This window comes from Camelus dromedarius, chromosome 3 (assembly GCF_036321535.1).
Source record: "Camelus dromedarius isolate mCamDro1 chromosome 3, mCamDro1.pat, whole genome shotgun sequence".
In the NCBI taxonomy this organism is placed as follows: Eukaryota; Metazoa; Chordata; class Mammalia; order Artiodactyla; family Camelidae; genus Camelus; species Camelus dromedarius.
Window position 1 is genome coordinate 30,431,950 of NC_087438.1, and position 20,486 is coordinate 30,452,435.

General features: G+C 37.8%; 1 long non-coding RNA gene across 1 annotated transcript; it reads left to right on the top strand.

Annotated features, from left to right (window-relative positions):
* The first annotated feature begins 221 nt into the window (after positions 1-221).
* Positions 222-20,251, top strand: LOC135319551 (uncharacterized). The gene is made up of 3 exons (XR_010378229.1): positions 222-1,224; positions 2,577-2,664; positions 19,856-20,251. It is a non-coding gene; the product is annotated as an uncharacterized LOC135319551 (long non-coding RNA).
* Positions 20,252-20,486: the final 235 nt, after the last annotated feature.

Genomic DNA, 20,486 nt, shown 5'->3' on the forward strand with positions numbered 1-20,486 from the left:
ATAGATTTTAAATGAATAGCAAAACTCTTGTGCTAGAGAACTGCTATTTTCCAGGTTATTTTGATGGGGAGGCATGGGGTCATGACTGTTGAAATAGTCACTAATTTTTCTTAAACTCCTTTTCAATAGTCCTTTTTCAATTTTGGTACTGACTAATTTCCCTTTCCTTATGCTGTTCTCAAGGAAAGGTAAAATAAAAAATAACATTCCTAGGATTTTTTTTTACAACCTTTTCCTTATATGTCATTGAAGTTATGATGGTCAAAACATTTCATTTAATGATTTCAACCATTTCTCCTAGTAAATATCAAAATTAGGTGACTCACATTTCACCACCTTTTACAAATGGATTGAATGGCAAATTCAGTTAATGATTTCTTTTTTTTCCCAAAGGGCATAATTTACTACCATGGGGGGATTTAAGACACTTGTAAAGTCTATCTTCTTTGTGGCAGAGTGGGAATGTGTGGGGAGCATGTTTGAATATATGATGAAAGGAGGAGGCTAAATGTTTCAGATATGCTTTGGTGATAGTGTATGCTCACAAACAGGTAAGACTGACACCGTTTTTAGAAATTCAAAGAGCACTCATTATTGCATATTGAAATCAATCCTTTTCTGACTGGGCTTGACCAGGTGACTTGTTTTAGCCAGTGGGGCATTAACAAGTGACATACAGACAGTCTTGATAAAATGCCTGTACATGGGGACTTGGCCTTTTGGAAAGTTCCTTCCTGGGAGCCTGTTGCCATGCTGTAAAGAAGCTGGGGTGAGTCATGAAAGGCCACCTGGAGATGGTTTTGGAGGGTTGGAGTTGTCTTAGATTTACCAGCTGAAGGCAGCTGCATGAGCAACATCGTTGGAGCAGGAGAACCACCAGCTAAACCTTGCCAGGATGCCAAACAAACAGTATTTTGTGAAATAACAAATTGTTGTTTGGGAGTGGTTGGCTACACAGTGATGGAAGACTAAAAGAAGCTGTGACAAATCATTAACAGCAAACTGTTCCTTTTAAAAGCAAAAACCATTCATTAACTTAGTTCTGACTGTTTCTTTTTTTTTTTTTTTTTTTTACCCCTTCCTTAGATTCCTTCTTACTTCTTTCCATTGTCTTCATTTCCCCTTTTCCTGTGGAAGAATGGATGATCTTTCCTCTAGGCAGCATGAGTTGAGAGACATGGAAACCCTGCTTACCCCAGAATATCTCCTTATCAGCCTGTCCTGGTACTTGAATCTTCAACATTATTTAAATAATAAATTTTTGTTCTCCTAAGCTAAGAATTCCCATCTCCAATGATGAACATGCAACTATCCCCAGACACATAATGTTATTCTCATCATTCACCACTGAACCAGAGTAAGTTTGTTAGTTTGCTTTCCCAGGAAATGGTTAACTAAGAAGGACTGTGTACCAGACCGGGCCCTTGCTTGCCAGAGGGCTTTGCCCACACTTTTACTTCTGTCTACTAGGCTCTTCCCCTATTTTGCCATCCAGTTAACTACTACTCTTTCTTCAACTCTTGACTCCATGTATACTTCCATAGGGAAGCAACCCAGAACTCCCGATTAATTCTCCTATTGTATACACTCATAAAACTAAGTATTTCTTCTTCAGAGAAATCTCAGTTCAACTTTTGAAATATGTAATTTATACCTCCTGGAACTATAAGCTCCACTAGGGTAGAGATCTTGTCTATTTTTGCCCACTACAGTATTCTCAATACTTAGCATATATTCTGACACCTGGAACATACTCAATACATATTTGTTAAATGAATGAATGAATGAACTGAAATCCTAAATAATTAAATTCTGTTTTACCTATGCACTATAGAAATTTTTGTGCCTGGACTGGGTGTTTTGTTACTATTGTGGGCAAAAAAGAAGGCACATGGGATTCTAAAAGCTCTATGAGATGATTCAAGAGGGGGGAAATAAAAGTGAAGAGCAGTATGCTGAAACTAAGACTTATTAGAGCAGTGTGGGTTCCCTTACAAATGCCTATCCATTTAAATTCTAATCCATGGACAAAAGCATTCCCAGAAGCAAGAAAACTAGTAAGAGCTAACATGCATTGTAAAAACATCACTGGGCTGCCATAAAAATTATTCCTGTTTTTCCATGCAATAATAGTTAAAAGCTTCCTTTTCTTTTATAATTAAACAATTTCAGATTTATGAAGGAAAGACTATAATGCTCTTTTTTATTGAGGTATAATTGCCATATAACATTATATTAGTTTCAGGTGTACCACATAATGATTCTGTATTTGTATATGCTGCAAAATGATCACCATGCTAAGTCTGAACAATAATGCTTTAGTACATTTTGCAGTATTCAGATTTATCTTCCTTAAAGTCTGTAGTAATAAAACACAAAACTTGCTTATAGTGGGTTTACTATTATGAGCAGGAAAAAAGGAAGTGTTGGAGCTTTACATTTTAACATTGCTATTCTGATTTTCAGTGGGTTGAGCAAGAACAGCAATTGTGATTTAACCAATATTCCACTTATGAATAGCATTTTATAATCCTCTGAGGGTTGTGAGTCAAAAGCCTCCATTTTTATTTCCTTAGGGATAACTGCTGTTTATTCTTCAATTTAGAATATTTGGGAAGTAATTGACCTGGAGAAGCATTTCCCAAAATGTGATGGGAATGGCAGGTAAGAGAAAAATGGGTTCTATTGTTATAAAAGTTCAGGAAATGCTGGATTAAACAAAATTCAACAGTATTTTTCTCTTTTTAATCGTAGTACTGATAATATATGCTGTAAATCTCCAAGAAGAAAGGATATAATGTACAGCATTTCCCATTGTCATCTGGTAACTGAAATTTTAATTAAGCATTTAATTAATTTTTTTGCTTAGCATACTCTTTGGAATTTAAATGTGTTCTGCTGAACACTTTGGGAGATATAACCCAGAGAGAAGTCTCCTTTTACGTATATGGAGAGGTAAAGATATTAACCAAATCCCTGGTGATGTATTTCTCTCCTGTCCTTTCCCATAACCACAGCCCTGTGAGCCTTCCGTTCTAGGAACTACTTAACTGTGTTCCTGTTCCTCTAAGTGTGCTAATTGTAATAATAGCTAACATTCATTGAACACTCATTTTGTGCCAGGCAGGATTCTAAAGATTTTCAATGGAATAACTTACTAATCATAACAGAACAATCCTTTGAGTAAGCATCCCATGTGGGATGTGGGAGCTCAGAGTCCAATTAAGTAGGTGGTGGAGTCAGGATTTGAATCTGGGCAGTTGGCTCCACTCCGAACCACAGTGCTATGCTGACACAGAACTGATTTGCCAACTAACTTTTAGAAAACAACCTCTTAGTAAGTTGGGAACTACTTGTAATTTGTGAACTCTATGGGATGCTAAACAAAGGAGCAAAGAAGTAGTTTAATGTACCCGTTTGACATTTGCTTAACTTCATGCATGTGTTTGGCAGAGTCAATTTTTCCAAAAGATTTCTTCACCTTTTAGAAATCCAGAATCTGTCATTTTGATGTGATGCCACAAGAAGGATCATGTGCTTCACTCCTAGAATGTGAACTACTTGTTTTTAAGTGCAGGCTGCTCTTGAGTTTTCCTTTTCTTTCTTTCTTTTTAAATAGTGTAGCTGTAGATCTTAGTATGTACTTAAGCATATATATCCATACAACAGGCTACAAAGCACATCATGGGTCTAGCGTTGACTACCATTCCTTCTTTAATAGAAAGTTATGAAACCTGTAGTCTAGACTAGTTTGGGCAGTTCCTCTGTCCTGCCTCCATTTCTGGTCCTCCTTTTTGTTATTGTCTGGGTTTCCCATCATCTTCTGACCTTCTTTTCCCCATGCTAGTTCATGTTCCCCGTGAGATTGATTCTATACAGTAGAGCTGCTCAAGTTTTTGTAGAAAATTGTCCTTCCATCCACAGTGTAGACTCCTCCTTTCTTTATATTAGTCCAATAAGTCTGCTAAACTATACTCTATTCCTCTCTATTACCTCAGACCTAGTCTTTCTGATATGCTTATTTACACAGTAAGTATAAAATTAAAATAAAATATAAAACTGTATAGGTTATTAGAGGCAGAGCATGGTTGAAATGGTATAATAATGTAAGGACACAAGTCATATTGCTTCTTAGTTTTGATAATAGTTTTGTTTTTTGCTCAGTTGCATAAAATTATCAAAGTTCTCTAAAACAAGAGAATTTAATAATCCAATACTAGTTTATCTTCTCTGCTTAAATGCTACTTTCTTTCCTTTACCAGTCAAAGCTCTCAAGTGGGTAGTTTACTTTTTTTTGCTCATACTCTCATTAGTCCTCAAAAACCTTTGTTGTTGGCTCCTACCCGAATTATTTAGCAGAAATTACTCTCTTGAAAGTCAACAGTGATGTTCTTTTCACTAAATATAAATCTCAGAACTTATTTTCTTGGATATCTCTCTAACATCTGATGTCACTGACCAGCCACTATGGAAAATGTCCCCTTTTTAGGGTTCTACTACTCTAACTACTATAATTAATTTAGTCTATGTGCACATTACCTCTTGGCACTTCTTTTTATTATATTGAACGTAATTAAAATCCTTAACTCTTTTCTCACCCAGGCTACTGATAATTAATTTCTCTTCTATTTGCACTCTGTAGTTTTTTTTTTAATTGAAGTACAATCAGTTACAATGTGTACTGCAATGTCCCATTTTTTTTTAATGACTTATTTGACCCATTTTCTATCCTTTGGGATAGGGATCCGAGTCTGCCATCCAACGGGTTGAATGCTCCTTCTAACTTTCTGCCACCTGCAAGTATGGCACCAATTTTCTTACTGAATTCATTGAAAGGAAAAAAAAAATTTCCTCATTTTGTAGGGCTTAGGATGAAACTGAACAACATGTGCTCCAGACTCCTCTCCAAGGCTGACTTTGATCCATTAATCAGGACGTTTTAGGTACAAACAACAATAAATCTATTGAACTCACATGTCTTCACTTTTTGTCCAGAAGGGTATCTTTAAAAGCTTGGCAAATATTTTCCAAAAATACACAGAAATAGGAAACTGACTAACCTAATAAACATAAAAACAGTAATGGGTGAGTTCTGGTAGGATCTGTTTCCTGTGAACTAATCATGATTCACACTCGACACTGTTCCCTTTTTAGATGCTCATGGTCTGAGGCTTTAATAATTTGTTCTAGAATGTAGCTGAGGATGGTTAGTATATTCCCAGTTGGTCATTTTCGGTATCTACTTCGTGCCACTTTTGGAAGGTCGGGAATATGCTTGTGCCCTGTCAGCGCTGTTGCTGCTTGTCTTGATTCCTCGAAGATGGCTGACAGCAGAGTCAGCAGGCGAAGGATGTATTCTGAATTTACACCTGGAAATAGTGCAAGTCTCATGTATGCACCTTCTACAGGAGTTAGGAGGTTATTTATAAAGTCCTATCTTCTGCCTTTTCCAGCTGAAGTTCACTATACTTTACAAAGAAGGAAGGAAAATGAGATTCGAGGAGATCAGCCTTACCTGTGCTCCCCCTTACTGTGGCATCACCTACCGAGGTGCAGAGACTTTCACCTCTCACGCTCTCATTTTTCTCTAAATACAGTTTAAAAAGCCCAGCTAATTGTTCTGTTTTTCCACAGTCTTGAGCTAAAGCTGTATTTTGCCTTCTTTGACACTATTCTTATACCTCTGTGCCACTTTTAAAGTATTATTCTCTACTATGAATTCTTTTATGATCTCTTGTTTATTTCCTTTTAAAGTCTGACACCCTAGGAAGGCTGTGCATTGTCTGTCTTGCATAAAACACACCCATAAGCCATCAGCTAAGATTTCCAGGTTTTTTGAGAAATTAGAGCAAGATTCTAAAAACATCTTCAAACCAATCTGAATGCAGAACTCTTCTAGATTGTTACATTTCTCCCTAATCTTCTATGCTTGTCTCACATCCGCCTAATTTGACACCAGTTTTTGAACTCATATTTGATTGATGTAGTAATTATTTAAGTTGTGTAATTAATGTTGTGTAACTACAACTAGAACTGGCATAAACATATCTGGGAACAAAACCCAACTGTGTCTTGTTAAGCATCCAACTTGGCTGGTAGAAACAGATGTTCATGAGTGTTTAGATAGCCTTCTAGCCCTAAGCATTCACTGTGCAGTGGGTGTGAGTCAATGTATTTTACAGATGTAAATGGAGAGCTTCGGTTAATGTGGTGAGTTGGTTAAATGGAGGTTGACTAAGAGCTTCTACTTGTAGAATGATGAACTCCTTGCCTTTCGACGAAATTGCAAAATGCTAGCCAATTCTTTCTGACCCTTCTGACTATAATTCTACATTATACTCTATCATATCAGCTGTAATATTCTGTTTCCCTAAAGTCTACACCTACTGAACTGTGAGCTTCTTGAGGGTAGAGATTGTCCTCGATAAATGACTAGAGAATATGTATATATACATATATATATAAGCACTATAGTGTGATACATGAAAAGAAGGAGGAAGAAAGCAGAGTATGGGCTGATACAGAAAAACAAATTTCAAAAACCATCCTGGGTTATTGGTACAGTGAAGTGTGTCACTTAAAATACTGTCTGAGGACACACAGCCAACAGTAGTGGAAAGGCCAGCAGGAATTGGAAATAGAAAGCAAGCTAATCCTCATTTCTAAAAACTTAAAACTATAATAAAAATTGGAATAGATATTTTAAACCTTAGCCATAATGTATGCATTGAACAAGTCTTCTTCTCTTTGAGAACAATGATATAAAATGGTGCTGATTTAGGCTTTATTAGTACAGATTAAATTGTGACCGCCAGCAGGAATTGTTCTGTAATTATTCTGTTTCTTCACTAGATGGTGCTTATGAGCTAATGAGGAAAAAGACTGAGTTCATGGTTTATTCATGTAAGGGGAAATGGAAATTTGTGAATTAAGTAGAATAAGGCAATGAAAATTTAGAAAAATTTAAGACAGTTCTTTGTAATTGTTAGAACATTTGGAGAAAATATCTTCCCTTCTGGTAAAAATGTTAAGCTCTTGGGAGGAAAAAGAAAACCCATTAAGATCATTATTACACTCAGCAAATTCTGAATGTTTTGTAGGCTAACTGTCCAAGCCTTGTGAACTAAAAGTCCTCTTTACTCTCCTTAAAATACAACATTAATCTTTGGCTGGAAGCAAAATCATTTAAATTGTTATGTGATGAGAACATCGTTTCATTCCATAATGTTATTTTGTGAAATGGGTTGTTGTCTAGATTTTAAATGATGTCTTATAGGCAGTATTCCTTTACTTTCATTTAAAGGTCTTAGATGTTAAAAGGGAAGGCTCTGGATTCACACTGCTTGGGTTTAAACCCCAGATCTGCCACTACTAGCCATGTAATCTTGGTTCCTTACTTCTCTTACCTCCTTTCCCTCATCCTGCAAAATGAGGGTGCCAGGGTTTCCACTTCATAAGACTGCTGTGATTAACATACATTAAAGACAGAACAGTGCCTAGGACATCCTAAGCTGTCAAAAAATGTTAACTTTCATGACATTTCTCTTCATGTTTCACTTACTAATGAAGACCAGTAAGTTCCCAGTCACAAAGCAATCAGGGGAAATACCAGTTCAATTAAATTCACACTTCTTCCCTTCCTTTCTCTCAGGCTGGTGTTCTGACCTATGACTACTCTCTTTCTACCTGTGAAGCTGATTCATATTTCACCAAACTACTTACTTAGGGAGCAAACTGTTGCTTAAAGTTCAATAGAGGTATTTATAGTCCCACGTGTGGTGTTTGAATTTCAGGAAAAGATGGTTTTATTTCCTCATTATAGTTCCTGAGACTGAACAAGGATGTAACTGAGCAAACTTTTCCCAGTGGAGCATCTGTTGCTGAAAGATATCTAAAGATTGCCACCAGTAACATGGCAAAAATAGAAAAATATATGAGAAAGAAATTTTTCAAAAGAAATATATATACACTTTTCTCAAAATAGTATCAGTACAGATGTGAAAAAAAACATGGAAGGGCAAACATTTTAATACATATATCAAAACTGAAGACAGGCTGAGTCCATTTCTAGGAAGAATCATGAACAAATTCATGAGTCAGATTTTTTGTTTACAGTTCTGTTTTTAGTGTATGTGGACCCCTGTGCCCCAATTCACAGTTATTAACATGCAATATGATTGATAGGACCTGTGCTCTCAGATATAGGAGATGAGATATGAACATAAGATGAGTGATTTCTTTGATGGACACCAAGGGCCACAGGCATCTGGTATTCACCTAAGAGTTACTCTGTACTGGGTGTAGTGGTAAGAATTCTACCTGAAGTATTGCACTGAATCCTCACTGCGCCTCTACAAAGTTGTTACTATCATCTCCATTCTAGAGTAGATGAAATTGGTGTTTGGCGACATTATAGCTTTTCCTAGATTACACAGTAAGTGAACGGTGGTGCTAGTACCCAAACCCAATGCCGTCTGACCCCAGAGCCTTAGCATTTAGCTGACATGTCAGTTCAAACAAAGACACTGTTAGAGCTGATTCTGGAAGGATAGGCAGCACCCTAAATGACACATTTCCTAATTGGTTTTCCCTGCTGGGACATTAACTTGTCAACATAGGGCATTATCTGTCATTAGTTTCCCACATGCCTGGGCAGTTAAAGAATCAAACTGTCCTTCATAATTTGAAGATGATACCCCAGTATGTGAAGCTGTGGCTGAGAAAAACCAACATCTGACAAGCAGTTCTTTCCACATCATATATACATGCAGATTGCTCCTTGGTTTGTGGCTCAAGCCTCTGTTGGCAGAGCCTCGCTTCTGTATTTTGTTCTGCCAAAGTGTGGTTAGCTGAAGCTTAGTTTGAAAAAGAACTTCACTATCACTGACGCTATATGCACATCAAGGCAGCCTCTGTTTTTGTCCCCAGCTGTTCTTAGCTTTGCCACACCATCCTTTGGACTGAAGCTTCATCAGAAGTCTTTAGGCCTCCCAGATTTTATATGCGAGACCTGTTTAAATAGTGTGCTATGATCCCTTTTTAAAACATGTCTGGTCCACTATTGTAATTATTGAGTATTTGAGTTGTAATTATTCACTATTTCGAGGCTGGTGGACCAGATGAACTGCCAACCGTGGCTACTGGGTCTTGCCACTTATTGTTCTCAGGCCCAAAATACTTATTCACAGGACAGGAGATGGTGGCTGTGTGTTAGAGTTATAGGGAGGTTTGGTTACTTTCTCTGTTTTTATTAAACTTGATTGTGGTCAGGTGCTTGACTGCTCTTCCAAGGCCTACCAGCCTGTAATTCTTGTCTAGTCACCCTGTGACCAATTGTCCATGTAGATAGACAGCTGGTGGCTGGGATTAGGGAGTGCACTTGATGACAGCAGGGCACGATGGGTTGGCATTCACCATAACAGAAAGCAGCTGCAAAGAACTCATATCCTTTGTACAGCATCATCCCTCCTCCTTGTCCTCTTCCTCCTCCTCCTCTTTCTGGAAACATTTACTGAATGCATATAGTAAGCCAGACATTAGGCTAAATGGGGTTTCTCAACCTCACTCAGCACCTTCCTTATTTTGGCCCAAATAAGACTGTGATGGGGGCTGTCCTGTATATTGTAGGTCATTAAGCAGCATCCCTGACTTTTACCTACTAGATGCCAGTGGCAGCCTTCCCACCTCTCCTAGTTGTGACAATAAAAAATATCTCCAGACATTACTGAATGTCCTAGGGGGCAAAATTATCCCCAGTTGAGAATCACTGGTTTTAAGGATATTATCTAATTTAATCCTCATAACAACTCTATGAAATATGTAGAATTGCTTATTATTTCCTACTTTATGGGTGAGGAAATGGAGGCTTATGATGTTAAGTAATTTTCCCAGGGTTGAACAAAGAGTAATTTCTGAATCTGAGATAACAGCACAAATCTGACTCCAAACCCTGATGTCCTTCCCCTACGTGCCATACTGCGCACCACTATATGAAGTCTGGGTTACCTTATTTGTATGCAGGAACTGTGTTCTCTGATAATCTACTGTTTAAGTTAAAATCATCTCCTCCCAGACCGTATTCAACTACTTTCAATCCCTGAATATATTTTATTTTTTCATAATTCTTTGCCATTGAGCATACTCTTCCTTCTGCCTAGATTAACTTGGCTTCCACTCTCCATCTAGAGAAAGCTAATTAATCTTCATAGTCTGAACTCCAGTGTCACCTCTTCTATGACATTAGACCTGGCCACTGCTCATATACCTACCCACTCCCTCATATACGTGCCCGCAAGTTGCCAGAGTATTCTGTATTTATAGGTAGAACGTGAATGTTACAGTAAGTGGCCTTCTAAAAATATGAAGAGGAAAGAAGGCTGTATCCTAAGAGTTAAAATGCCTAATAAACACACACTGTAACAGAGATTTATGAAGTTACCTTAAGGAGACCAAATTGTTCTGTGGTTTAAAAGACCTGAGTATTTCCTGTAAAAAGATTACTGCATTCAAAGAAAAAAAAATGTGTTCATTAGAATAGGGCTTGGAATCATAGAAACAAAGTCAGAAGCAACTGTTGATGATGTCCATCCCAGCACTGTCCTGCGGTAAAGGGGGCCCATCAGGCCAGTAGTTAGTCTGCTGGTTATATCTACTATGGAGAGTGGGACACCAGATTGTAGAGCCTGATTCTGCTAGGCGTTTAACCACCCATTAGACTACTGTCTCCAGAAGGTTGGAGCACGTACCACTGGGTGTAATCAAGATGATACAGGTCATACTTGTACATTGGTAAATAATGTAGACCTGTACGGTCAGAATGTTATCCACTTACAATTTCTACCAGATGTTCTGATATAACAGGCAGAAAGTTTAATTTGGGGCTGGAATGTCTTTAATGCCTGACACTCACTAATCTTCCTTTTAAGTATAGAGAGAGCAGGCCTCAGGCTCAGATCCCTTTGCAAGTAGTAATAGTTTCTAGTTAAATTTAATATTATTGCTTAGTTTCCATTTACTTTTATATCTATAGTATATTTTCTTGTATTGATCAAAGGTAAATGATGTTAGTTTTCCATTTAAGACAGTGATTTAAAGTTTCTTTTAAAAGTAATAAGAAATAACAAAAGGAAGCCATTTTAACAAAGCATTAAATAAATAACCATACAGGTGTGGCAAGCAGATATGGTGAAGTCAAGTAGGATTAGGGTGACCAACTCATCTCGATAGGAAAACAGAATGTCCTGAACCCTACATCATTTCTGCTTCAACTGAGAAGGTAGGTCACTCTAAGTAGACTGAAAATACTTGGTATTTCAGAAACACTGTATTACTCATTCAAATGGCAGGAAATGCAATTCAGCTGAGATAATTCTAATGAAGAGACTTACAGAGGTGTGGGCAGGTTGAGGGAACTAACAGTGGATACTGAGGTGGTCCACAGAGACTAGCCACAACTGGAAATGGTTACCTACCTGGAGGAGGAAGTGGTGTTTCCAGGCTCAGGGCCCAGTGACAGTGGAGCTGGACCACAGATGATGAGATTCCCAGCGGCAGTTGTGGTCTTGAGGGATGAGTTTCCTGCCATAGACATGGAACCAAGCAAGGAAGAAGTGAGGAAGAAATATCCCAACTTTTCTCTTTCCCCATCCTTGAATTTCCTGCTGGTGCCTTTCAATAGCTGAATCCAACCAGAAGTCTCTGGCCAGAAGGGTAGGGTTATGTGTGCAGGCCATTGGGGACAGCCTCTCTGGACGTAGTGCAAAGCAAAGAAGTGCAGAAAATGGATCTGGAGAGAGGGAAAGGAGCAGAGAAAAATTACATAAATTCCAAGTTCATTTGATCATCTTCTGGTATGGCTTCTGACGTAGGTCCAGGGAGAGAATACACCGGTCAGCCTGACCTGTAAGTGGTTTTTTTTTTTCCCCCTCATTAAATATTAATGAGTCAGCATGTTGGTTTTACAAACCAGGCTTTTGTGAGCTTTGTCAGAGTAATTTTCATTGAGGCTGATAAACTCTGGGATACTGTTGGGATAGTATTTTGGAGAAACAAAGTGATACTGGATTTGGTGAGTTGACTTGTGCTAGATTGTGTGAGGGAGTCAACTGGCCTCCCACAACACACACAAAAATACTCTAACCACCTCATGGTTGAATGAGCTGTATTCCTTTCGTTAAAGTTTCACAGTCATTATCTTAATTTTAGCACTATGTGAGTTATTCAGTTGCCACAGTGACTGAATTTCTCACCCGTGAACCTGTCTTGCTCAAGAACTAGACTGTACCTCTTACACCCAACCCATCACTGCGTGGTATATCTTGTTTGATAATTTTATGTTCAGATTTCTATGCCCTTCTGTTTTTGATATGTTCCCTGTAAACAGTTTACTGTTTAATTGTTAAAGATCCAGCCGTTTACACACAATCACATACATATAATTACATTTATTTCTATGTATTGAAAACCATGAGTTCACACCTATATTCCATCCCCATTCTAGTGGGATTCTATTTCTCTCTTTTCATATTTGTCACTCAACAGCAAGGAAACGTGCTCCCATTGCCCTAAGTTTACCTATTTGACCAGTCCCCTTGTAGGTATCCGGATTCCTGACGCTGCTGTTGCACTCTCCCTGTGGACGCTCTTGTCACCACACTGGAGCCCCAATACGTCATGCACATCTGCTCCTCTTACATGGATGGTCTCCCTGCCCTGCTTGGACTTTGACACCCACATCTAGCTGCCTGCCTGCATGGAACCCTCTTTTGCTCAGATTCTTATTTCCCCCTGCTGGGCTGCCCCTGTGTGTGGACATCCTCCTCCTCCTGCTTAGGTCTTGACCTCTGCACCTGGCCACTCACCTATATGGACACAGGGTAATGTCCAGACAGTAGAAATAGCATGGATATCCTTCTTACCTCACTTGGGCTCTGATACTCTCTGACCACACTCCTTGTGAAGATCCCCCTCTCCCTATTTGGGCTCTTGAACCTAGTGCCTCATGCCTGGCCATCCCCTGACCCATGTGAACTCCTTCCTCATCTTGCACAGGACATCCCTTTGTTGGACACCCCACATCAGACCACCATATTGCATGGATGTCCTTCTGACCCTGTTTGAGTTCTGACTTCTCATGCTGGACTGATCTCCCACATTGATCCTCTCTTTGCTCTGCTTGGGCTGTGATTCCCTGTCCATGGCCACCCCATCTATGGATGCCCTCCTACCCTCAGTAAAGCTCTGACTCCCCACTACAGGAAGCCCTCCTATGTGGACACTACTTATCCCAGTCGAGCCTTTGATACCCTGCACTGGGCCAACACAGCTCCCCTACTAAGGGGGATGCATACCTTGCTTTGCTTTTCCTAATTTCTTTAGGTCCTAATTTTTAAAGGATGGGAAAATAAGGAAGGAAAGAAGAGGAAAAGGATATAGGAAGAGACATATTTTTAAAAAGATCACTCTGCTATTCAGCTGACTGAAGATGAGGAGAGATAGAAGCAGGGATACCAGTTGGGAGGCCAATAATCTCTTGGTAAAATGTCAGTGATTCCAGTTAGTATATTAACAATGCCAGTGAGTAGTGGTCATATTCGATACTTATTGTTAAGATAGTGCCGACAGGATTTGCTGATAGAGTGAAAAGAATTAAGGGTCACTTTAAAGTTTTTGGCCTGAACAAGAAGAAAGATGGAGTTGCCATTCATTGGAATGAGAAAAATTTGGAGAGGAGTAGGTTTTGGGGTGGGAAATCAAGAATTTAATTTTGGACATATTCAATTTGAGATGCCTTTAATAATCTAAGTGAAAATGCTTTATGTAAGAGACAAGAGTTCAGGGAGAAATTGGGGTTGAAGGTCATAAAGGTATCGATAGAATTTATCAACCTGAGCTCACCTAGGAGTGAGTATGGATAGAGAACAGAATAGGTCTTAGTACTTTAACATTTAACATTTTGGAAGATAAGGGAAAAAAATCAGCAAAGGGGACTGAATAAGAGCAGCCACTGAAATAGGAAAAGAACCAAGAGGGAGTGATATCTCATAAGTAAGGGAAGGAAGTGTTTCAAGAAGAAGAAAATAACGCTGTTGATCCGGTGAGAGGAAAACTGGTGATGCAGAAGAGAGTAGGAGCAACCGCAGAAGCCAGGACCTGGATTTAGTGAGAGCAGACGAGAACCATGGAAACGCGGAGGAGCTGGTCTCGGAGCGTGGGCAGTTCACCGGTTCTAACAGGCAGGGAGGTAGGGTGCATAGAGCAGTGGGTGTGGTGAGGGGAAGATGTGAAAGCTGCTCTTCTGTTTTCTGTAAGGCCCAGAGCTGAGGGGGAGGAGACGGAGGAGGTGTTTGCAGTTCAAACAGAGCATTGAGAGAGAGATTTCTGGGCAAGCAGTACAGTGAATGGACCAGGGACATGACAATTGCCAGGCAGTATCAAGAGCCCTTTTTAGGTAGCTGGAAAGAAATGTAAAGTAAGACCCATGGCATGGTGGTTTGCTTTAGTCACACAGAGTTTCTCACGCTAGGCACAGATAGGCAGAGAATTGGATTTTGGTAGAATTAGGAATTTATAAGAGGGGCATGTAAGTACCAAAAATACTAGGCTACTGACATATTATATCTCATGTAACATTCTCAGGGGGTTTGTAGTAAATTAATAGATCAGAATGTTTTTAAAAATTAATGTTAGTCTGTTGGTAATGAGTAATATTAAATTCTTCAGATTTGGTTAAAAAACAAAATGAAGCAAAAAACTAGCAACTTTACTGAAGATATTACATTTTTGTGTGACAGCAACTAGATTTATCCATTCAACAAAGATAGATTGTTTATATATCTGCCAGAGTCTAAGTTAAAGCACTGGGGACACACAGATGAATGATAAGGTATTTATTGGCTTGGAGCTTGTATTTTTATTATTTGATAAATAATATTAAAAGCTTATACAGTAATTACAAGATAGAATCCTAACTACCAAGAGGGAAAAAAATAACAGGGAAGTTTCTGGAATCTGACTTACTGAGCTTTTATTCCAATTCTTCCATATACTAGCTATGTGAACTCTAGAAACTAGCTGAACATTTCTCAGCCTCAGTTTCCGTGTTATGCAATGGAGATTATAATAGTACCTTCTTTATAGGGTTGTTTTAGGATTATGCTATTTGATGCATTTTAGACATTTAGTAGAGTTATTAGCACATGAGTGCTCAGTAAGTTTTAGCTACTGTTATTATTAATACAAAGTGTTTTGCAAATGCCAAAGAAGAAACAACTGACTGAGGCATGTTTATGATATTAGTTTGTTCCATAAATGGTGAGTTTGCAAAGGAATAGGTAAGAGTTAGCCTCCTCAAATTATCACACACTAGAAATGACCTTACTAATAAATTTATGAAGGTATACTATAAAAAAATGGACAATCAAGTAGGGTTAGCCTTCCATATCTCCAGGTTCTGTGGATCAAAGATATTTGGGAAAAAAAATTACAGGATATTTCAAAAAGCAAAACTTGAATCTGCCTCATTCTGGCAACCACTTACATAGGATTTACATTGTATTATGTATTATAAGTAATCTAGAGACAATTTAAAGTATACAGCAGGATGTGTGTAGGTTATATGAAAATACTATGCCACTTTAATATAAGAGATTTGAGCATCCATGGATTTTGGTATCTACAGGGGTCTCAGACCCAATCGCCCTCGGATACTGAGGGAAGACTGTATTTATGTGACAAAGAAAAAGGTAAATGCATTTTTGAGGCGAAATAATGGATGAGCACACAAGGCAGGCGTAGCCATGGGAATTGCACACCAGGCTGGGCAGGAATAAATGAGAAGCAATTAAAGTGATGTGGTAAATGGACCAATGGAAATTTCATGAGTAGGAAACAGTAAACTGAAATTTCCACTGAGCAACTGTTCTCTTCACCCAAGGCATTTTCAGTAATGTAATTTTGGCTTTTGCATGTAGAATTAGGTACCTCTTCGCACCACATCAGAGGAGACTTGCATTCAGCATTGATAAATGATCCATTAAGTGTTCATGTTTTGTTATGGATCTGAAATAGTCTTTAAAACGGTTTGTTGAACTCCTTTTTTCCAGTTTTATAGTGAAACAATTTTAGAGCCTCCCATCTTAAATGGCTACAACATTTCGTCAATCCAACTCATGTAATATAATAGTTACTATTTATTTAGTTCTCATTATGTGTTTTACTAAGGACTTGTGTGTGTGTGTGTGTGTGTGTGTGTGTGTGTGTGTGTGTAAGATCGTCTTTAATCCTTACAACAGCCTTGTTAAATAGGCCTTTTCATTTCCCCTTGACAAATGAAGAAAGTGCGGCTTGGAGAAGTTAAACAGCCTGCCCACAGGATACACACCTGGGCAAGTGATGGAAGTGGGATTTGAATGAACCTTTGCCTGACTCAAAAATCTGTGTGCTTTCTATGACTCAGAAGTATTTTTTTCAGAAGTTTTAATTTTTATCATTTAAAACTGCATAACAGTGTTCTTACAGCTGATCTTGTGTCACAATTTTCTTTTTTTTCAACAGCACCAAATATTTCACAAAGGGATTTAAGATGTTGTTCTGGGATCATTTGATAGTGTTGTTGTTTGCACATCTAGTCCACTAGCCCCGAAGCATTAGAGGATTGCAAAGTCGTCACATACGCTGTTTGTGTATTTTATTTCTAATGAGATCCTTCTGTGATGTGGTCCATAGAGAAAGCATGGTGCCAGAAAGGGGTTGTAAATCCAGTTTATGAATTTTGGGAGTGTCTCATTTTTCATTCAGCTTTGATATCTAAATATTGTCATTATTCTGGAACATCCCCATTAAGGGTCCCAACAAATACACTTCTCATCCAACATAAGTAAAGCCAATATTACCCTAAACCAGGCTAGCCCCCAATCAAATGTTTTTATGGTGTCACTAGCTTGTGGAACCAGGTGACTCATGTTGTCTATTATTTTTTAGGGCTGTATTCAGTCCCTTATTTCCTTGGCCTGGGGCCATGCAGAATTGAGATACTCGAGTAACGAGGGTGGAAGATGAGCACACAGCATCGTGTGTGTCTTAAGTATGTGGTATATATGCTTCTCAGTCTTATCAAGGAGGATCAGTTAGACAGGTTCTGGCTAGAGCTGTTGATGGTTGACGTGTCATACCTGAACTTGTCCAAGAACTTTAAAAATCTTTTCAAACACCCATAAAAACAAAGATAATTAGTATACTGAACTTCAGTGTATCTATCACCCAGCTTCATCAATTGCCAGTAATTTGCCAGTTTTATTTTATCTTTTTCCTCATGCTTTGGCTTTCTTCGCTTTCCTATTGACTGGGAACAAATCCTAGATTTTTCCAGACTTCATATTATTTTACCTATAACTACTTCAGTAGGTATTGCTAACAGAGAAGGGCTTAAAAATATAATCACAATACTATTGTTATACCTAATAAAAATAACACCAATTCCATAATATAATCTATAATAAACAATCTTATGGTTACCAGGGGAAAGGGGGTAGGAAGGGATAAATTTGGGGATTTGAGATTTGTAAGTGTTAGCTATTATATATAAAATAAATATAAAACAAATTTCTTCTGTATAGCACAGGGAACTATATTCAATACCCTGTAATAACCTTTAATGAACAAGAATATGAAAATGAGTATACATATGTATATGCATGACTGGGACATTGTGCTGTACACCAGAAACTGACACATTGTAACTGACTGTACTTCAATGCAAAAAAATAAATCTAAGACCATTTAAAATTTTCCTGATTTTCTCAAAAATGTCTTTTCCAGTTGGCTTATGAAGCAAGATTTAAATAAAACCTACATTTATATTTAATTTATGTGTTTCTTAGAAATTCTCTTCTGTCTGTAACAGGTTCTCTGTCCCTCCATCCCCTTTCTCCTTAATGCCATTAATTTGTCAAAGAAGCCAAGTCATTTGTGCTATTGAATGTCCCTCACTCTAGATTTGGCTGATTGTAACTTCATGACATCATTTAGTCTGTTCCTTTATGTCACATACTTCCTATAAATTCGTTGTTAAATTTAAGGATAATTATATACAAATTTAAAAAATTTGAGTTACTTCAAAGGAAGTGCTGTGTACTTATTGCATCATATCAGGAGGCATATAAGGTAAGCTGTCTCACTCTTAATGGTGTTAACACTGACTAGTGACTGCAGGTGTTTTCAGCTTGATTCCTATTTTAAAGTTTCCAACAACCTTATGGTTTTAGCAGCTTTGTTATTTCTTCTGCATTAGAGTTGGAAATCTTTCCCTCAACAATGATTTGGTTGCCCTCAAGTAGAGTTTGTGCAGAAAAGACAGGGAAATAATTAATCATTTCCCTTTATTATCAGTTAATTATCAGAATAATGAGTTGACACCCTAGAAATTCAACGGTCACCAAAGAGGTGGTTGTGTAGGTTTCTTTTTTTCAGTATTGATAAACCCATAGATTTTTATATATTTGATTTTTTTTAAATGCTAAAATTTTCTTTGCTCTGTAAGAGCCCTCTTCAACCAGCAGGCTCACTAAGTTAGCTTCTATGTTCTTATGACACGACTATGGTAGTTTCTGACAGCTTTGTTGATTTGTGGCAAGTCGGTTTCCCAGGCTCAACTTATATATTGTTTGCTCAACTTATATATTGTTTGCTCAACTGGAAATCGGTGTTTAGAGATCTGGGTGTTAGTGGGCTCATTACTACTAACTTGTCATTGTTCCCAGACCATTTCAGTGGTCAGAGCTACTTAATAAATATTTGTTTTTTAGAAAGAGAAAAGTAAATCATGAATTCATCATTTTGACTTTATTCCTCTTCTACACTGAATCTTGACTAATGACATTAATATATTATCTATTTACTTTATCCAAACATTGGAGTTCTGTATGGTTTTGAAATAACAATGATACTATCACTACTAACAATATGACATTTAAATGGAGTTTAAGTTTTTTTGAGGTTCTTTGTGTCCTTAAGATGTAATTCACTATTGATGTACAATACAAATACTGTATTTTAAAATATTTGAAATAATTCTTCTCCATGTGATTATGCCATCAACTTTATAATGTTAGGTTTATTTATTTTTAAATTTGGGGAATGGCTTAAATTTTTTTCCTGATTATGTAAAACATGTAAATGTCCAAAATCAAAACCACATTCAATTGTCTGGCTTTCATGCCTGTAACCTTCCTCTGTTTCCTCCCCTCACCTATAGGTAGCTTTTTTTTCCTTTTTAGTGCTTGTTCTTCTACTGTTCCTTTGCAAAAATTAAAAAAAAAATCAATACACATTTGTATTCCAATCTTTTATGGATAAACGGTGGCATACTCAAACACTTTTCAGTACTTTGGATTTTCCATTTAATATATTTTGGAGTTTCGAAGAGATTATGTTGGTCAACTTTCAGATTTTATACAGTCTTATGAGTGTAAATGGTATGTTGTGATTTTGATTTATGATTCTCTTATTATGGGTGAAGTTGAGCAAATATTCATATGTTTAAGGATCATTGGCATTTCACTTTCTGTAAACCATTGGCTGCCAACTGTAGATGATCCTGCCCTCAGGGGACATTTGGCAACATCCAGACAGATTTTTGGTTGTCACAGCTGGAGGGTAGCGCTACTGGCATCTCATGGATAAATACTGCTAAACATCCTATAATCTACGAGGTAGCACTCCCACAGGAAAGGCATATCTGGCTGAAAATGCCAATAATGCCAAGGTTGAAAAGCCCTACTGTAAACATAGCTATTGATCATTTCTCATAAAGAGTTTTCTTTCTTATTTTTCCTCCCTTGCTAAAAACTCTTTGTAGGGCTTGTTATCACTGTTCACAAAGACTGATACTCCCACCTGTAGAACTCAGCACCTCTGTGAGACTTGCTTTGGCCAATAAAACAAGAAGTGAAATGCATTCTCAGCAGATGCTTGAAGAACCAGCCCATGGCCCTTGCCCTTGCCACTGTGGATGCATGGATTGAGATAAAGCCTCTGTTTGTTTGGGTCCCTGAGACAATCTGATTATAGAGCTCCCTGCTAACCGATAATGGACATAATAGACATATAGCATAAGTGAGAAACAATGTTTTATGCTGCTGAAATGTTTCACGTTGTTTGTTACTACAGCAAAATTTAACCTGTTTGGATGGATATAATCCTTTCATATGAAGTGTGTTAACCTTTTGTCTCTGATATAAATTTCAGATAATCTGCCGGGTTTGTTGTTTTTGTTTTTACTTTGCTTATAGAGTTTTTTGCCTTGTAAAATCATTATTCTTAAATTTGTAAAAACGTCATCAAGTATATCAGTCTTTGCCATTATTGCTTCTGGGTTTTGAGTCATGGTAAGGAAAGGTTTTCTTACTCCCAGATTATTTAGAAATTCGATTATGCTTGTGTCTAGTACTTTCGATCCATCCGTAATTCACTTGGTATGAAAGCTGGAT